Here is a 17,157-nt window from a genome sequence, read left to right as displayed (position 1 = left end):
TCCCATCCACTCATCAAGATTTCTCTTGAAGAGGGCCAGTGAGGTGCTCGGCTTGACATGTATGGGAAGTCTATTTCATAGCATGAGCAGTCTCTGGGTTATGAACCTGTCCCTCCAGCATGTTCTGTTGATTGTGGTAATGAGGTTGAGGTCTCTGGAGCATGTTGTTCAGAGGGATTGGGATTTCTCAAGATGTAGCATTTCTACCAGAGCTGGGTCAGACATGGCTTGGTAGATCAAGCAGAGATCCCCTCTAAGTAGGCAATATGAGACAGAGAATAGGTTTTTTGAGTCTGTCCATATAGGACAAGTGTTTAAGTCCTAGGCTCATCTTTGTGAGGTATTTTTGCGGCCGCTCCAGTTGCTGCAGGTGTTTGGTGAAGTACATGCCAAAGGGGGCATTTTACTCAATCATTGGCCTAATGAGGGAAGAGTAGAGGGAGACAATGTCCTCTTTTTTCCTGGATGCAAAACCCTTAGTAATGAGATGTGCCACATAGAAGGACTTTCTGACCACAGTGGCAATGTTGTGGTATAAACAGAGGTTGCTGTCAACCTGTGTTCCCAGATCTCTTATAACGCCTTCTGTGTTTAGTGGACTACCATCAATGTGGTAATTTAAGGGAACTGGGTTTTTCACAAGGGAGATGACAACATATGCTTTGGCATTGCTCTTAAGGCCATAGTTCTGACACCAGTCATTGGTGTCATTGAGGCCTTTCTGTAGGATGTCAACATTTATTTATTTTATTTATTTATTTATTGACATTTGTTAACTGGGTTTGTCCAGCTGGGTTTGTGGCCCATTTTCAGTGGAGAACCGAGGAGAAAAGTTCCAGTAGTACATTTTTAAACAAGTACAATTTTAAACAATATTGATATAATAGCAGTTATAGCAAAAAGATTCACATATGTTGGGTTACATGCATAAAGTTAAAGTTGCATTAAAAAGAAGTTTAGTAACATAATTTTACATTGATATAGTTCAATAGGTCAACAATAACATTTTTTTGTTTGTATAAAATTATGCAAATGCATAGTAGACACATTGGAAAAAGAGGTGTAATGAGGTACTAAGTATGGACCTTTTGAGGGTACATAAATGGAAGGAAGACTAAGTGGGGTCATGGCAAGGATAGGTCCTGGAATTGAGAAAATAAACTTTTAATTCATTTTTAAAGTGTGAGGTGTGGGAGATTGAACGTAAGTCAAGGGGACATTTGTTCGAAGCATGGGCAAGGGAGTGTTTGTACAGCAGTTTGCCTACTGATCTTTTTGGGTGGTAGACATCAAGTAACTGGTGGTTAGAAGTACAGAGGGTCTAGGATGGGATGTAGAAGAAGACTAAGGAAGATAGAGATGGACAGAAGGAGGTTTTATAAAGAATAGCGTGTAGCATATGAAATTGATAAGACAGCAGAAATTGGGAAAGTTCAAGCCATTGAAGAGAGATTAAAGAAATGCAGTGGTGTGAGTTGTATGGGGAGTTAGTAATGAATCTGGCTATTTTATGGTAAGTCTGTTGGAGTTTGTTTAGAGTGGAGGCCTGGATATTGGTAAGAACTGGGGCAGCGTATAAGAGAGAGGGGAGGAGGAATGCCTGGCCCAGGGTAAGTCTAGATTCAGGGGTTAGGAATTTTTTTTCCGATATAGCAGACCTAGTTTGTAGTTTGTTTGTTTTTTATACACTAGAGTATGTGTAGGTTGAACTCTAGTTCGTCATCGATAATGATCCCTAGGAGTTTTGTGTGGGTGTCAGGTTGGCTAGCTGTATTGTTAGATGATGTAATAAAAAAGGGGATTTTGTGATGAGAAAGAGAACGGGGAAGGAAAAGTAGGAGTTTGGTCTTTTTTGGGATTTAGGATCAGTAGGTTGTGAGAAAGCCATTGTTCAGTGGATAGTAGGGCTTGTTGGGTCAGGGAGTGTAGTTCAGGAATGTTATTTGAGATTGATATAAATGTAGAGTCATTGGCATACTGAATAAGGGAGGATTTTTTGCGTGAGGTGTAAAGATCATTGGTGAAGATGTTAAACAAAAGGGGTCCCAAGATGGAGCCTTGGGGAACACCAGTGGAGATGCAAAGGAAAGGTGAGGAGGATGAGAGCCATTTGAGAGATTGTTCCCTGCCAGATAGGTAACTATTAAACCAGGCAAGTGCGGTGGTGGACAGGTGGAGATTTGCGAGTTTGGCTAGGAGTAGAGGATGAGAGACAGTACTGAAGGCTTTGGAGAGATCTAGGAAGAGACAGGAAATGAGTTTATTGTTGTCTAGGGCCTCTGTAATGATATGAGTGAAGGAGAGGAGGGCAGTGGTGGTGCTCTGGTGAGGACAAAATCCACGCTGGGTAGGGGAAAGTAAGTGGTGCGTGAGGAGGTGATTGAGAACCTGCGAGTGAATACATTTTTCTAATATCTTGGAGCGGGGGGACAGAATGGCAATGGGATGGTAGTTTGAGGGCTCAGTGGAGTTTTCACCTTTATGAAGAGGGATAGCAAAGAAAGATTTCCCAAGGGTGGAGACAGTTGATTCCAGAATAGATTGATTAATTAGTATACATATAGGATAGGCAATTGAGTCAGCAGCAAGTTTGAGGAATGTAGGAGATAGATTGTCAGTGGAAGGAGAGCAAGGTTTTAGCTTGAGTAGTACAGATTTGATCACATCACTTGGGGAGTTAATAATAGCTCCCAACTTGCAATCATCTGTGAACTTTGTCAGCCAGAGTCCCCCCGTGCTGGCCTGGATTTCAGAGAAGTAGATACCAAACAGGAGGGGACCCAGGACCGAACCCTGTGGGACTCCACTCATGACTGGTCGGCAGTCTGACTTGGAGTCAGCTACTTTCACACTGTGGGTTCTATATGTGAGCCAGTTTGCAACCCACCTAGTGATATAGAGGTTGATGCCTAGCTTAGTGAGTTCTTTTATGATTCCTGAGTGGGGAATGGCATCAAAGGCCTTGGCCAGATCAAGGTAGACTGTATAAACCACCTTGCCTTCATCCATAGCTCTGCTGACCAACTCAAAGAAGTCGACCAAGTTGAGCAAGCATGATCTACCCTTCACAAAACCAAACTGTGTTGGATCCAGAATTTGGAGATTCCCTATATCATTATTTATTAAGTACATGATGATGCACTCCATATCTTTGCATATCAGACTCATCAGGCTAATTGGGCAATAATTCCTGGGGTCTGTAGTTGTTCCTCCTTTGTGGAGAGGGATGACTGTCGCAGTGCGCCATTTGATAGGGACAAAACCTGAGGTGAGGCTGTGATTGAACAGGGCACAAAAGTGAGGTGCTAGTTCACTCTGTAGCTCATGTAGCACACAGGCAGGAATATTGTCAGGTCCCATAGAAGCTGTATTCTTGGCCTTGGACAGTGCTGTTTTAACCTGTGCAGCAGTACTACTGGGTGCCTGGCAATCTACTGGTATTGTGATTGGTCCTTTGTGGGGGGGTAACGTTAGCACTGAATCTGCCGGCCAGCATATTGGCAATATCTGTTGGCTCAGTATAGGTGGTACGATTGTGCAGTAGTTCAGAGCAAATCTGGGTATTGCTGTGGAGATTTCATGTTGCAATTAAACATTTGCATCCTGAAACACCTCATGTTGCACCTAATGATCAAGTGGACCACTTTCCCTAATTGTTCTATACTGCAGTACTAGGGAGGTTAGTATATTTCCAAAATACTTCTTCCTGTAGGGAGGCTAGTTACATTCTGAACAATCAAAAGTTGCACCAAGGCCACTGGTACTATGCCATCTATTTTATTTGCTCATGTCATGTTTTCCAAATCAGTATTTATAATACATAAATCACTGCCTAGTTCAAACTCAGTATATGACATACAGACTGTGAGATCATTCACCCATACCTGGATTTTAGATCTTTTTACCCAGTTAGTCACTGATTGAATTTCTGATTCTGTACTGTTGTAACTTAACTGAGAAATAATTCTTTCCTTCACATAACTTGGTGACCCACCCTCTCCCTTCACATAACTTGGTGACCCACCCTCTCCCTTCACATAACTTGGTGACCCACCCTCTCCTTCACATAACTTGGTGACCCACCCTCCCTTCACATAACTTGGTGACCCACCCTCTCCCTTCACATAACTTGGTGACCCACCCTCTCCCTTCACATAACTTGGTGACCCACCCTCTCCCTTCACATAACTTGGTGACCCACCCTCTCCCTTCTTTTAAGATATAAAAACCAAACAACCAGTCGGACCGAACAATGAAGGAAACTACCAGCAACTAGCAAAAAACACAGTTTAATATCACTTTCTTCTCAAATGACTTCTTCAGAATGAAATAAAATGCACACAACAGCATCCCCTTATATATCAAATCAAAATAATTACCTAATAAAACAATCAATTATTTAAAGTGCACTAGCAAAAAGAATGCAGTCATTTAAAGGCACACATCTAATAACATAACATAGACAGTTCATTTTAAAATCTTCAGTCTTCTATTTTTCAGAAAACATTTAATATTCACTGAGTCATTAATACCAGTTTTTTTGTGATCCCCTAACCTGAGCTGCCACATAGTTTCTCTTTGTTCCAGGTGGTCCTTATAGGACTCCCCCTTATATTTCTAACTACATGTTCCAAAACAGAACCTTTTTAAAACCACTACATGTAATGGAATGTTTAAATAGAGAATCATTGATATTCTTAGAACTAATACAATAATAGTGATCTTTAATTCTTTTAAAAGTGTTATTAAATTGTATTTTTTGCTAGTTGCCGGTGATTTCCTTCATTGTTCGGTCAGACTGGTGGTTTGTTTTTTATAAGTTTTTGCTGCTGCTTCATCCTTGGGACTATTTTTCCTAGTTGATGTGTCATTCCTATGGATGGCTGACCTGAACGAGGACCCACTTTTGGAGATGTCTGTTCATCCTACACATGGTACATCTGATTTTCAAGATACCAACCTGCTTTACATGTTGGTGTGCACTATGAAAGACATGCAAAAGACTCTTGAAACTTTGATGGCAAGCAATAATAGAATGACCGGTTTAAGTAAACTGTCTTCACTTAGTTCAGAAGATGAAAGTGTGGAGACTGTAATTGATAAGACTGTTTCAGTATTTCATTATGAGAATAACAACATTGCATTTAGTGACATTACTGCAGTCTTAAACTGTGATTCAGACCCATTTGGTGCCTACAATTTAGCTTTAACCACTACTATGTTTAATGGCAGAAATGTAGAGGTGGAAAAAGAGGCTAAAAGACTTTTATCTTTGTTGGAAAATCTACTAAAAAAGTACAGAGTTTTGGTTGTTGAGACTAAGTACTTTGATAAATGCATACAAGTGGAAGTAGTACCTAAGGTTCTGCATTTTTTAAATGCCCTAATGGTGTACTTCCAACTGAGTCCTTCTTTTCTGAATTGGTGTCATTTTTTTCTAAAACAGGGCATGACTTCTTAAAATTGCTTGTTGGTCGCAATAAGAAACGAATTGAGGAGGTACGCAATGATATTATTAAAACAGAAGCTTCTTTGCAGAAGCTTATAAGAAATATACCCCGTTTAAACAAAGGGTACTTACGTATTATCGCAACCAGATTTTTGCGATCATAAAGGTTGCTTCCCGATAGTGAAATGTGTCTGGTAAGATTTTAAAAATGGGACACGATGTGTTTTCTTTGACAAGGAAGGGTCTTTTATGCAGGGTTATGAATACAAATTAGAAAAATAGTGAACTGTCTATGCATGCACTTCCCTGGCGGCAGCTTGTCATTGCATCTTCCTGGTTACTGAAATCACTTCATGATTACACGTAGTAAGAGCACTTTCCCAAAACATCTCATTGCCGGACAATGCTCTCTTCTTCCTGTACTTTGTGGCTGTTAGCAACCGTTTTTTTTTTTTTTTTTAATTTTGACCTGAAGATGTCTTTACAAATAGTACTCCCCCCCCAAAAAAAAAAGTGACCAAAACCATCATTACAGGGTCTGCCTTTGCCTTCTCTGAAGGCTGCTTCCTTCCACACTGACAAAATAATCCGTTCGTCAGAACAACAGTAGGCATTCTAATTCAAGCGTGCGTGTGTGTAAGGCACTCTGAAAACACAAAGCGGGTTTCCTCAAATGTTTGTCTTCCCCTTCACACAGACCCTGTAACGGAAAGCTAGTCCACAACAAATAAAACAGACACTAAATACCACCTTACAGTGGTTTGTGGCCTCGTTTGTACAGAAGTATTGTAAATTCGCAACCGCGAAAATCTGGTTGCGATAATACGTAAGTACCAAACAAAGATTACTCTGCTTTGCTTTTTTCTATGGAAGAATTTGAGCAGGGTTTAATACAGAGAAAGCTAAAGAAGTTATAATGGGACATGGATGCATACTCCAACAATACTGCTTTTTCCCATTTCTCTGATGTTAAAAAGGCTATTGGCCCCTTTAAGACACAGAACCAACTTAGGGGTTGCTACAGAAACCAAGGAGCTTCTGGTCTTCTTCCTACTTCCTTTAGTGATGTTATTAACTGGGTGGTGATGTCACTTCCTGTTTGACTTTGAATTCTGACTGTTCCACAAGTGAATCGGCTTGCTGGTGGTGTTCCTGCTGAGAATGTATTAGATATGAATGACATGTCTGATACTTCTGGTGATGAGCAGGATGAAATTAATGGTTCTGGTCAGATTCCAGTTAATGCACGGTGAGTTCCTTTAGAGAAGAGACCTGTTTTATGTCAGAACGAGACGGGCGATGTGTCAACATGAAAGACTTCCACAAGGAACAAGAAAAAGTAACTGCTTTTACTGAACATTCTAATACTGACTTTTTGAATGAAAAAAATGTATAACTTGTCTTGTTATTCATTCAATTCTGATCGGTTATTTGTTTTTGGGCTTGGTTTTAACTTTGTGCCTAGCAAAAGGATGAATCTAAGATACACATTGTCGGATTTAAAAATGTTTTGTCGTAAACTAAATTTAAGTTATATTACCGCATCCAAAAAATCAATGACTTCTGTTCCAAACGAATATCTGTTTAATTCCACAGCATGTAGAATAATAGAGAAGCACAATAAAAAACCCAACAATGAAAGTCAAATAATCCAGAAAAAATATCTTCTCCTAGCGCCTCGGCCGTAACAGCCTTTACAGAGTAAATTTAAGTTATGTTTTTTATAGTATGGAGTTTAATAAATGTCTGTTTGCCAAACCAAGTACCATTACACCCCCCCTTAACTAACACCATACGTGTTTTTGAAAATCGTTGCACTGAAGACATCAGACAACTTGTTCATACTAAGGTAGATTATAAATTTTATAATCTTACTAGAGCTCAAACAATAGCCTTAAAGGAACTGAGGTTTTTAAGCCACCTTCGGTTTATGAAAGCTAAGGGTGGGGGGCTGGTTATTCTTGAACAAGATAAATATGTCAACTCTATAGAAAACATAGAAATCACAAAGCAGGCTGGTGTTACAAGAAACAAGGATAAAATGTATTCGTAAGCGCTTTCGTTACAGATTACAGTTGGTTTCTTCAGAAAAAAAAGTTTCTGAAGAAGTCAACTGTAATCTGTGACGAAAGCACTTAAGAATACATTTTATCCTTGTTTCTTTTAACACCAGCCTGCTTTGTGATTTCTCAGTCTATGGAAAACATGCTAAGTATTAAGACTGAATATCCATTGGTTAGTCAACAACTGTTTTTAAGGCATATCACAGTATACATTCTATTTTATATGATCTGTGGGTCAATTGGTATATTAATAATGACATGTATGATTTTATGTTAGTTGAACATCCACTTTTGGGGACCATGTTTTGTATCCCCAAAATTCACAAAAATCTTGAAAAACTTCCATTTAGACCCATAGTATCTTCACCTAATTCAGTCGCAGAAGATATTCCTTTAGTAGTTGACTATATGTTAAATCCACTAGTTCAGAAATTAGGTTAATTTATTAAGGACTCATGGCATTTTTTGGATTTGATTAGGACTTTTAGCTCTGTATATTCCTTTGATTCTAAGAAGAATATTTTGTTTACAGTGGATGTCCAATCATTGTTTACAAGTATCCCCCATAACCAAGGGGTTGATTTTGTTAGACAGTTCTTGGGAAATGTAGCCCACCTTCATTCTGACAGCATATTTGTTTTATGCACCTTAATAGAACTAGTGCTTGATAATTATTTTCTACTTAACAAGAAAATTTACAAGCAGCTAAGAGGGGTAGCTATGGGGTCCACTGCAGCCTTGGCTTACCCCAATCTAGTTCTTGGGTGGTGGGAACATATTGTTCTCAGACCAATTATGGAACAATATCATGTAGTTTTTTATGGCAGGTATGTGGATGATTTGTTTTTTATCTTGGAAGGTGGCATAGACCAGGTTCACTCTTTTTGTGATAGTATTAATAATTCCAGTGATTTTATTTTAAATTTGTATTGGGGAATGCTGGGCTATCAGTGCATTTTCTGGATGTTACCTGTTTTTATGAAAAATAACATACTGAAGGATCAGTTTATTCGTGCTTCAAAAATTATTTCTGAAGAAGCTGATTCTGAATCAGAAGTCAGCTTTATACAGAATATGTTTTTGGTTAGAGGTTACCCCCTCAGATTTACTTGGCAAACTAGCCAATGAAATTAGAACAAGAGGGGCTACTGATTTTCCACCGATTTTGAAAAATGGTTTTACTACTATTACAAATAAGCCACATGGAGTCACAAGTGTTAATAATTTAAGTTCTAACAACATTGACAAATACTTTTGGTACTTCTTGTATTTTGGATATGTCTGTTGATGCATTTAACATCAGGTCTATTATTACTAGAAACTGAAACATCTTATGTGGAAATAGAGAATAAATACAAGTTGTAGGTGAAAGACCTAATCTGGTATATAAAAAAAAACTGACTGTTTAAAAAATGCTTACAATTTGACTCCATATATAAAAATACCCCTGACAACAGCAGACAATGTAAGGGGATGTATAAATGTGTTTTTTGTTCTTCATGTTGTTTTATTTTAGAGAGACTCTATATTGATCTACCCTGTTTGAACAGGACACTTTCCACTGATGGTGTATATAACTGCAATATTAGTGGCATATTCTATCTTGCTGTTTGTTCTGTGTGCAATGAATTTTATGTAGGTATGTCCACAGAACCACTTAGTAAAAGAATTAAAGAGCACTATTATTGTATTTGAACTAAGAACATCAACAATGCTCTATCTAAACATTCCATTACATGTAGTGGTTTTAAAAAGTTTATTTTGGAACATGTAGTTAGAAATATAAGGGGTGGGGGAGGGGGTCCTATAAGGACCAACTGGAACAAAGAGAAACTACGTGGCAGCTCAGGTTAGGGACTGACAAAAAGCCTGGTATTAATGACTCAGTGAATATTAAATGTTTTCTGTAGAATAGAAGACGGAGGATTTTAAAATTAACTGTATGTTATGTTATTAGATGTGTGCCTTTAAATGACTGTATTCCTTTTGCTAGTGCACTTTTAAGTAATTGATTGTTTTATTAGGTAATTATTTGATTTGATATATAAGGGGATGCTGTTGTGTGCATTTTATTTCATTCTGAAGTCTTTTGAGATGAAAGCGGTATTAAACTGTGTTTTTCGCTAGTTGCTGCTGGTTTCCTTCATTGTTCGGTCAGACTGGTGGCTTGGTTGTTATTAATTTTTGTTGCTGCTTCATCCTTGGAACTGTTGTTTTTCCTTCTTTTAAGATATGAAATGATTAATAACCATGGTGATCGAAGGGCTTAGTGGTGTCACTAAATCAAGTTTCTGTAATAATCTTATCAGCATTTTCTTCCATAGATGATTTTGTTAGATCATCCAGCTTTTATTAAAACGTCTTGAGTACTACCAATACATGTTTTCCTTCATCCTTTATCTTTCAATTATCTTTTTTATTAGTTACATCTCTAAAAAAATCCTTTATAATTTTTTACCAACCTTATTACTCAGCATATTGTTGGCTCTGTGGCTCAGTTGGTATCCAACCCTTGGAAAATACTGTTACGTGCTATTGTATAATCCAACAGACTTAAGTGGAAGTTGTATAACTCCAACATCATTCTCTGAATAATATTGTTTACATTACCTACAGTGGATCTTAGTGCTTTCCAATGTTTAACAGTATGAATACAACCTTTACTCCAACTAGTAAAGAACACTATTTGTTTACTTCCAGAGGGAATCTCTCTCTTTATGTTCTTGCATGTTATTTCCATTGCACTCAGTTATCTAACAATATGATGAATTATTCCTTTTTAGTCTTCACAGTCACCTTCTTATTTACTGCATTTTTACCACATATACCACTAATATGATAATTTTTTCTTTAATTATACTTGGAAGGCAGCTATTCATTCCCCTTACCAATGAGTTGTCATTTACCATAATTTGCCCTTCAGTATCTCTTCCTATTCTCTTATGCATTCCTTTGCAACTTACCTAACTTAGCTGGACTACTATTATCCTTGAGTAGATCATCTGCTAGATGAATGAGATCTTGACATACCATACAAGTTCTTCCCATTGATCTGATATTGTTAATCCTCGTTCATTCCTTATGCATGGGTATCAGTACCGAGCTCGGAACCGAGCCGGCCATTTTCCAAGCTCGCATAAGCTTCAAACTCTCAAGCTAAACTCTTACCCACAACCCCCCTCTCCCTGTTACCTCAGATTTCATTTGCCACGTTGCCATCCGGCCGAGTCAAGCTACTTCTCTTGAGCTAAGTACAGTCAATTGTTGTTTAATTGCTTTACAAATTACTTTTCTGTCAGAAAAGTTGATATTTTATTGTCTCTTACCCTATCGCATCTAGTGTTCATAAATTCCTCATGTTTTTCTGTCTTTTACATACTACTTTTACCACAAGGTATTTTCTCTTTACCATCGTTGGTAATCTTTTTCCCTTTTCTCTTTCATACCTTCGGGTACTCTCTTGTACCATTGTTGGTACTCTTCTATTAATTAATATGGCAGATAAAAAAGGTAATCCCTGGGTTTAAGTGGTGTTCTGATTGTGGACACAAACTGCCTACTTCTGATGCACACTCTTTGTGTGTTTATTGTTTGGGAGCTTCCCATTTATCTGTTGAACCACCCTGTACTATTTGTGAGAACTTTTCTAATAGAACTTTGTTAGAAAGAACAAGCTGATACTGAAGGGACTTCTAAAATCTCCCTTTTCAAAGGCTATTTCTGGGTCAGAGGTCTCAAACCCTCCTAAAGCCCATAAGAAAATGAATGTTTCTACTAAGGCTAATGGATGTTTCTACTAAGGCTAAATCCTTGCCTTCGTCCCTGGCTGGGGACTCTCACCAACCAAAACCTAAAAAGGCTAAATTTTCGGCTCCAGAGCTCTCTCAGTCAGCCCCAATGCTTTTGGTGCCTAGACCTTCGGCACCGAGGCCTTCGGCTCCATTAGTGATTTTGTCTCCATCCTCTCCTGCAGCCTTCTACATATTGGCACCAAGGGGCTCCTCGGTTCAGACCATTACTACTGTATCGGCACTGACCATTCAGTCAGTGCAGACCTTGACCGCGTTGGCTCCAAGATCTTCCTCGGAACCGAGGCCTTTATTGTTGACTCCAGTTTTGTTAGTTCCAGCTTCGGCACTGACTCCCACCATTTCGGCACCAATCCCTGTGTTGGTGCAGACAATGACCTCGGCACCGATGACTTCTTCGGTGCAGGCAACAGTAGTCCAGTCTTTCTCTGCACCATTGTCCTCGGTGCGGTCAGATGAGATGGGCACCGAGTCTGCCTCTTTTGTAGACAGGCCTGTTTCTCCCTCAGTCTCTGTGAGGTCCACTAGAAGCCTTTCTGAACATGATGTGTTGCATCTTGTAGACCAGGCATTCTTGGCCAGAGGTATTCCACTCCTCAGGAACTGTCCTTCCTTGGGAGGTGATCACCCATCTCCAAAGACACCTTCTTATTCTCCTCCTTCAACGCCTTTGAAGTCCATGGCTATAGCACAGTCTTCCCCTTCTGCGGTTCCCTTTATGGATCTCACTAAGGAACCACAGTTGCCTTTGTGGCAGGAAAGTTTTGCTACAGCCCCAGGATGTCAGCTGTGACACGCATAGCTTGCTGCTCCACAGCCATCCAGGGACTCCGGGTCGGCAGGCTGAGCTACTTAGGGGAGGAGTGCCCCCTGTCCTAGACATACACTCCTCTCCAGGTGGGCCAGCCTTCCAACTGATGGAGAAGGCTTTTGCTGCTGCTGGCAATACTGGACTGTCTATACCTCCGGCCTCCTCTGGTACACTGGTTTCACAAGTCGCATCTAGCGGACACCAGGTGCAAGGGCCGCAGGACATATTCCTTCAGGAATCCCCCTTTCTGTTGTCTTCCCCAGCTCTTCCCACTGAGGAGGTCCACCAGAAAAGTTCATGTAAGATGAAGCTCATGGACTCCACTGAGGAGTCCCTCAACGAAGATACAGATTTCGATGAGGGGGAAGGATCCCCTTGGTCACCCTCTGAGGTATCTTTTGGCAATATCCTCGAAATCCTGAAACAGAGAGATGACTGGCAGTCCTCTAATCTGATCCCTGATGAATCTGTGTTCCTACAGGCCTTTCACGCCCGGCCCCCTACATCCTGGGTTACTCCACCTGCCAATTAACTTATCAGGTTCATCGTGCAGCGTGCTTGGAAGGCCCCTGATACCATCAAAGCTATTCCCTGGAGGCCAGATAAGATCTTGTCCCCTCCTGCTTCGGATCCCCATTGGTCCAAAGGTCTTCCTGTGGATGCTTTGGTGGTGGCAGCCACAACAAAAAAAAATCTGGCAGAAGAAGAAAGCCAGACTGTTCATCCACCTAACAGAGAGTCCCGGGCCCTGGACAGGATAGGGAAGCACACCCTTGCTTCAGCGACCCTTGCTATCAGATCCCTGAATTATATGGCACATTTCACCAGGCTTCAAAGGGATCTGGTTTATGAACTCCCTGAAACCTTGGCTGGTGCCATGTCTGATGGAATCCGTGACAAGGTGGCCTATCAGCTGGCTACCATTGAGTCTATATCTAACTCCTCTATGTGACTGATATCTCACGCATCAGAAGGAGCAGCTAGAGCAGTGGGTTCAGCTGCAGTCTTAAGACGACACGCCTGGATGCGCTTGTGCAACTTCACGGAACCTTTTACATCTTCTTTTCTTAATGCCCCCATTGAGCCCTCCTCATTGTTAAGGCCCAAAGTTAAAAGCACATTGGCCAGATGTGAACAGAACGGTAAGACCCTTTCTGCCGTAGGTGTCCATTATTCTTCCCATCAATGTGCTTTCTCCCAAAACCAAAAGAGTGGGAAGATATGATTCAAGAAATCTCAGGGCCCTTTCCATGACACACAGGCCGAGTTCTTCCCCAGAGGTAGAGGGGGAAACTCACAGGGAAGATGCTGCTTTCGGGGCAGAGGGGAACTGCATAACCAGGGTTCCAGGGATTCTTTCCCTGGTCAATCCTACCAGCGCTCCTGAAGAGCTGCCCAACTCCTTTCCTCTGGAGGTTGTTTAGGGACGTTTCTCCTTCTACCCTTCTGGCTGGCTAACCATCACCACTGATTCTGAGGTACAAAGGATCATAATCAGAGGTTATCATATCCCCTTCTATCTTTGTCCCGTGCCTTCACAAAATCTTCCCGACGTTCCACCCAGTCAAAGGGAAGAAGCAGCACTAGAGATAGAAAAGCTGCTAAGAAAGAGAGTCATCCAAATAGCTCCTCTAGACCAGATAGGATCCGGATTCTACGCAAGACTATTTTTGGTGCCAAACAAAACTGGGGACTGGAGACCAAATTTGGATCTCAGTGTATTGAACAAGTTTGTGAGAGTACAAAAAATCCGGATGGTCACAATACAGTCTATCCTCCCGCTTTTCGAAAAAGATGATTGGATGTGCTCTATAGATCTTCAAGATGCGTACTACCACATAAAGGTGGACAGGCCATCAAGAAGATATCTGTGCTTCCATGCAGGAGCCAGTCACTACCAGTTCAGAGTACTGCCTTCAGACTATCTACAGCCCCCAGAGTATTCACAAAGTGCATGGCAGTTGTCACAACTCACTTGTGACTTCAAGGATTCCAGTTGTTTCCATACCTAGACGACTGGCTCATTTCTGCCCCCACCAGACATCTACTGGAAAAAGCCGTGGCATACTCTCTCCTCGCTGATCAAAGGCTAGGCATAACCATAAACTGGCAGAAATCCAATCTCACCCCATCTCAGTCAACAGATTACATAGGGGTTATTTTGGACACAAAAAACTGCAGAGCTGCTATTCCAGAGCACAGAATTTTAAGGATAAAGCAACAACTAATTAAAATCCTTTCAAAGGAAAAATCCACAGCTCACTCGATTCTACAGCTGTTGGGTTCCATGGCAGCCTCCATCACCATTGTTCCCCTGGCCAGGTTTCACATGAGGCTTCTACAATGGCTACTGCTCACCCAATGGTATCCTTTTCAGCATCCTCTTTCAGCCATTATTCGAGTAACCCACAGGTGGAAACAGGATTTAAATTGTTGATTGACATACAATCTCTCACAATGGTCTCGCCCCTTCTACCCCCAGCAACCCAAGGCCACAGTGACCACGGACACCTCCCTGATGGGTTGGGGGGGGCTATGTCAGGGACAGACAGTCCAAGGCACTGGGTCCCAACTGGAGGCCCATCTGCATATAAATGGTCTAGAGCTGAGGGCAGTGCTTCTGGCATTGCAAGCATTCCATCCCCTGCTGCCGTCTGGGGCAACTGCGATTCAATCAGACAACATGGTAGTGGTGCAGTGGTCTGGTACATCAACAAGCAAGGTGGAACCAAATCTTACCCCCTTTGTCGAGAGGCCATGAGGATATGGCAATGGGCGATGGCTACCAACCGTTTTCTTCTAGCAACGCACATTCCCGGGAGTTCCACCGTGATAGCAGACCGACTCAGCAGGTGCATTCCTCAACCTCACGAGTGGACCCTGAATCCCTTGATAGTGGTGGAGATCTTCCACCGCTGGGGCCATCCTTGCTGAATCTCTTTGCATCCCCGACCAACTACAAATGCAGCAACTACTTCACCCTGATTCCCCCTATGGGACAGTCACCCTGGGATGCTCTAGCCCACGATTGGCTCTCGGGTCTTCTCTATGCATTTCCACCCTTTCCCCTCATTCCCCAGTTTCTGCAGAAAGCCCGGTGGTTGAAGAGCAAGATAATCCTCATAGCACCATATTGGCCACGACAGATTTGGTTCCCATTCCTTTGGCCTCGCCTACTAGATCGACCATGGATTCTCCATCCAATCCCGGAGTTGATCTCATACCCACAGAACCTGATTCATCCCAACCTGAATAGCCTGAAGCTAATGGCTTGGCTACTCCAATTCCCTTGATTGCCAGGCAGAATGATCTTTCTTTACCAGTACGTGATATTCTCATTGCTTCTCATAAGTCTTTCACTAGAATTACTTATCTGAGCAAGTGGAAAAAATTTGCCTGTTGCCTGAAAGATAAACAAGTAGACCCCTTTTCAGCACCAGTGTCGATAATACTAGACTATCTGGCCAACCTGTTACAATCGGGTCTATTGGCCTCTACCATGAGAGTTCATTTGGCTGCAATTTCTAATTTTCATGAGGGTGTCCAAGATTCCTCTCATGTCCCATAAATTGTGCAAGACCTTCATAAAAGGTGTGAATCATCTGAAGCCACCTTTTAGAGAACCTATTCAACCATGGGATTTATCATTAGTTCTACAAGCTCTGACAATGGCACCTTTCGAACCAGCCTCTTCTTGTTACCTCAAGTATTTGTCATGGAAAACCTTGTTTTTGGTTGCTATTACTCCTGCCAGATGTATTTCTGAACTTCAAGCTTTATGTATCAAGAGTCTGTACTTGATTTTACATAGAGATAGAGTGTCTCTGAGAACTAATCCGTCATTTCTGCCTAAAGTGATCTCTGAAATGTCTATTAATCAAGCCACTGAATTGCCAGTTTTCTTTCCCAATCATTCAAACAGAGGAGAGTATTGCCTACATACCCTTGATATACACAGGCAAATCTGTTTTTACTTAAACAGGACTAAACCCTTTCATAAATCTGACCAGTTATTTTTGGCCTTTTCTGGACCTAGATTAGGATATGCTGTTGCTAAGGTCATATTAGCTAGATGGTTGAAGGACTGTGTGACCTTTATTTACACACAACGTAATATCTCGTTGCCTACTACCAAGAAAGCTCATTCAACAAGGTCGGTGGCAACGTCTGCTGCCTTCCATGCCAGAGCTTCTTTACATGACATCTGTGCAGCTGCAACATGGGCTATGCCTCATATCTTCATCAATCATTACAAATTAGACTTGGCCTCCAGGGGAAGAGCATCTTTCGGTTCTATGGTGCTCAGGAATGTCTTTCCATGAGAGCCTCCCAGGAATAGAGGTAGCTGGGGAATCTGTCCCATGCGTAAGAAATGAACGAGGATTAACAATATCAGATAAAGAAGTTATGTCTTACCATAATGTTCCATCTATATTGTTGATCCTCGTTTAGTCATTATGACCCTGCCTCCTTCTCCCTCCAGTGGTTTCTAGTGGATCTCACCATTCAGTTCTCTTAGGTTATTTGACCAGAGGTAGCCTCTACCTTCTTTAACTTGCAAACTCAATCTGAGGTAACAAGGAGAGGGGGGTTTTGGGTAAGAGTTTAGCTTGAGAGTTTGAAGCTGACGCGAGCTTGGAAAATCGCCGGCACAGTTCCGAGTTCGGAACCGATACCCATGCGTAATGACTGAACAAGGATCAGCAGTACAGATGGAACGTTATGGTAAGACTTAACTTCTTTTTCTACTCTTTTACATGATTTATTTTTCTCCAAGCTAAAGGAATAATTCTTGTCCACTGTTACACTATTTTCATTTTGCTCATGTTCACTATCAACCCATCTATCTTCTTCCTGACTCTTGTCCACTATACCTGGGTTATCCTTTTGTTGAACTAAGTCTATGCTACCCTCTAAAGTGCATTCATTTTCCAGAATTACTGGGGGAAAAGCATCTGTTTGAGTGTCCTTGTCACTATACTATTTTTGAATTTCCACAAACTCGTACCACATCTTAAAATAAAC

The sequence above is a fragment of the Protopterus annectens genome, chromosome 15.part0, assembly GCF_019279795.1.
Source record: "Protopterus annectens isolate FY-2018-M chromosome 15.part0, PAN1.0, whole genome shotgun sequence".
Lineage (NCBI taxonomy): Eukaryota > Metazoa > Chordata > Ceratodontiformes > Protopteridae > Protopterus > Protopterus annectens.
The sequence above is the reverse complement of the archived record's forward strand: the minus strand, read 5'-3'. Positions refer to the sequence as shown.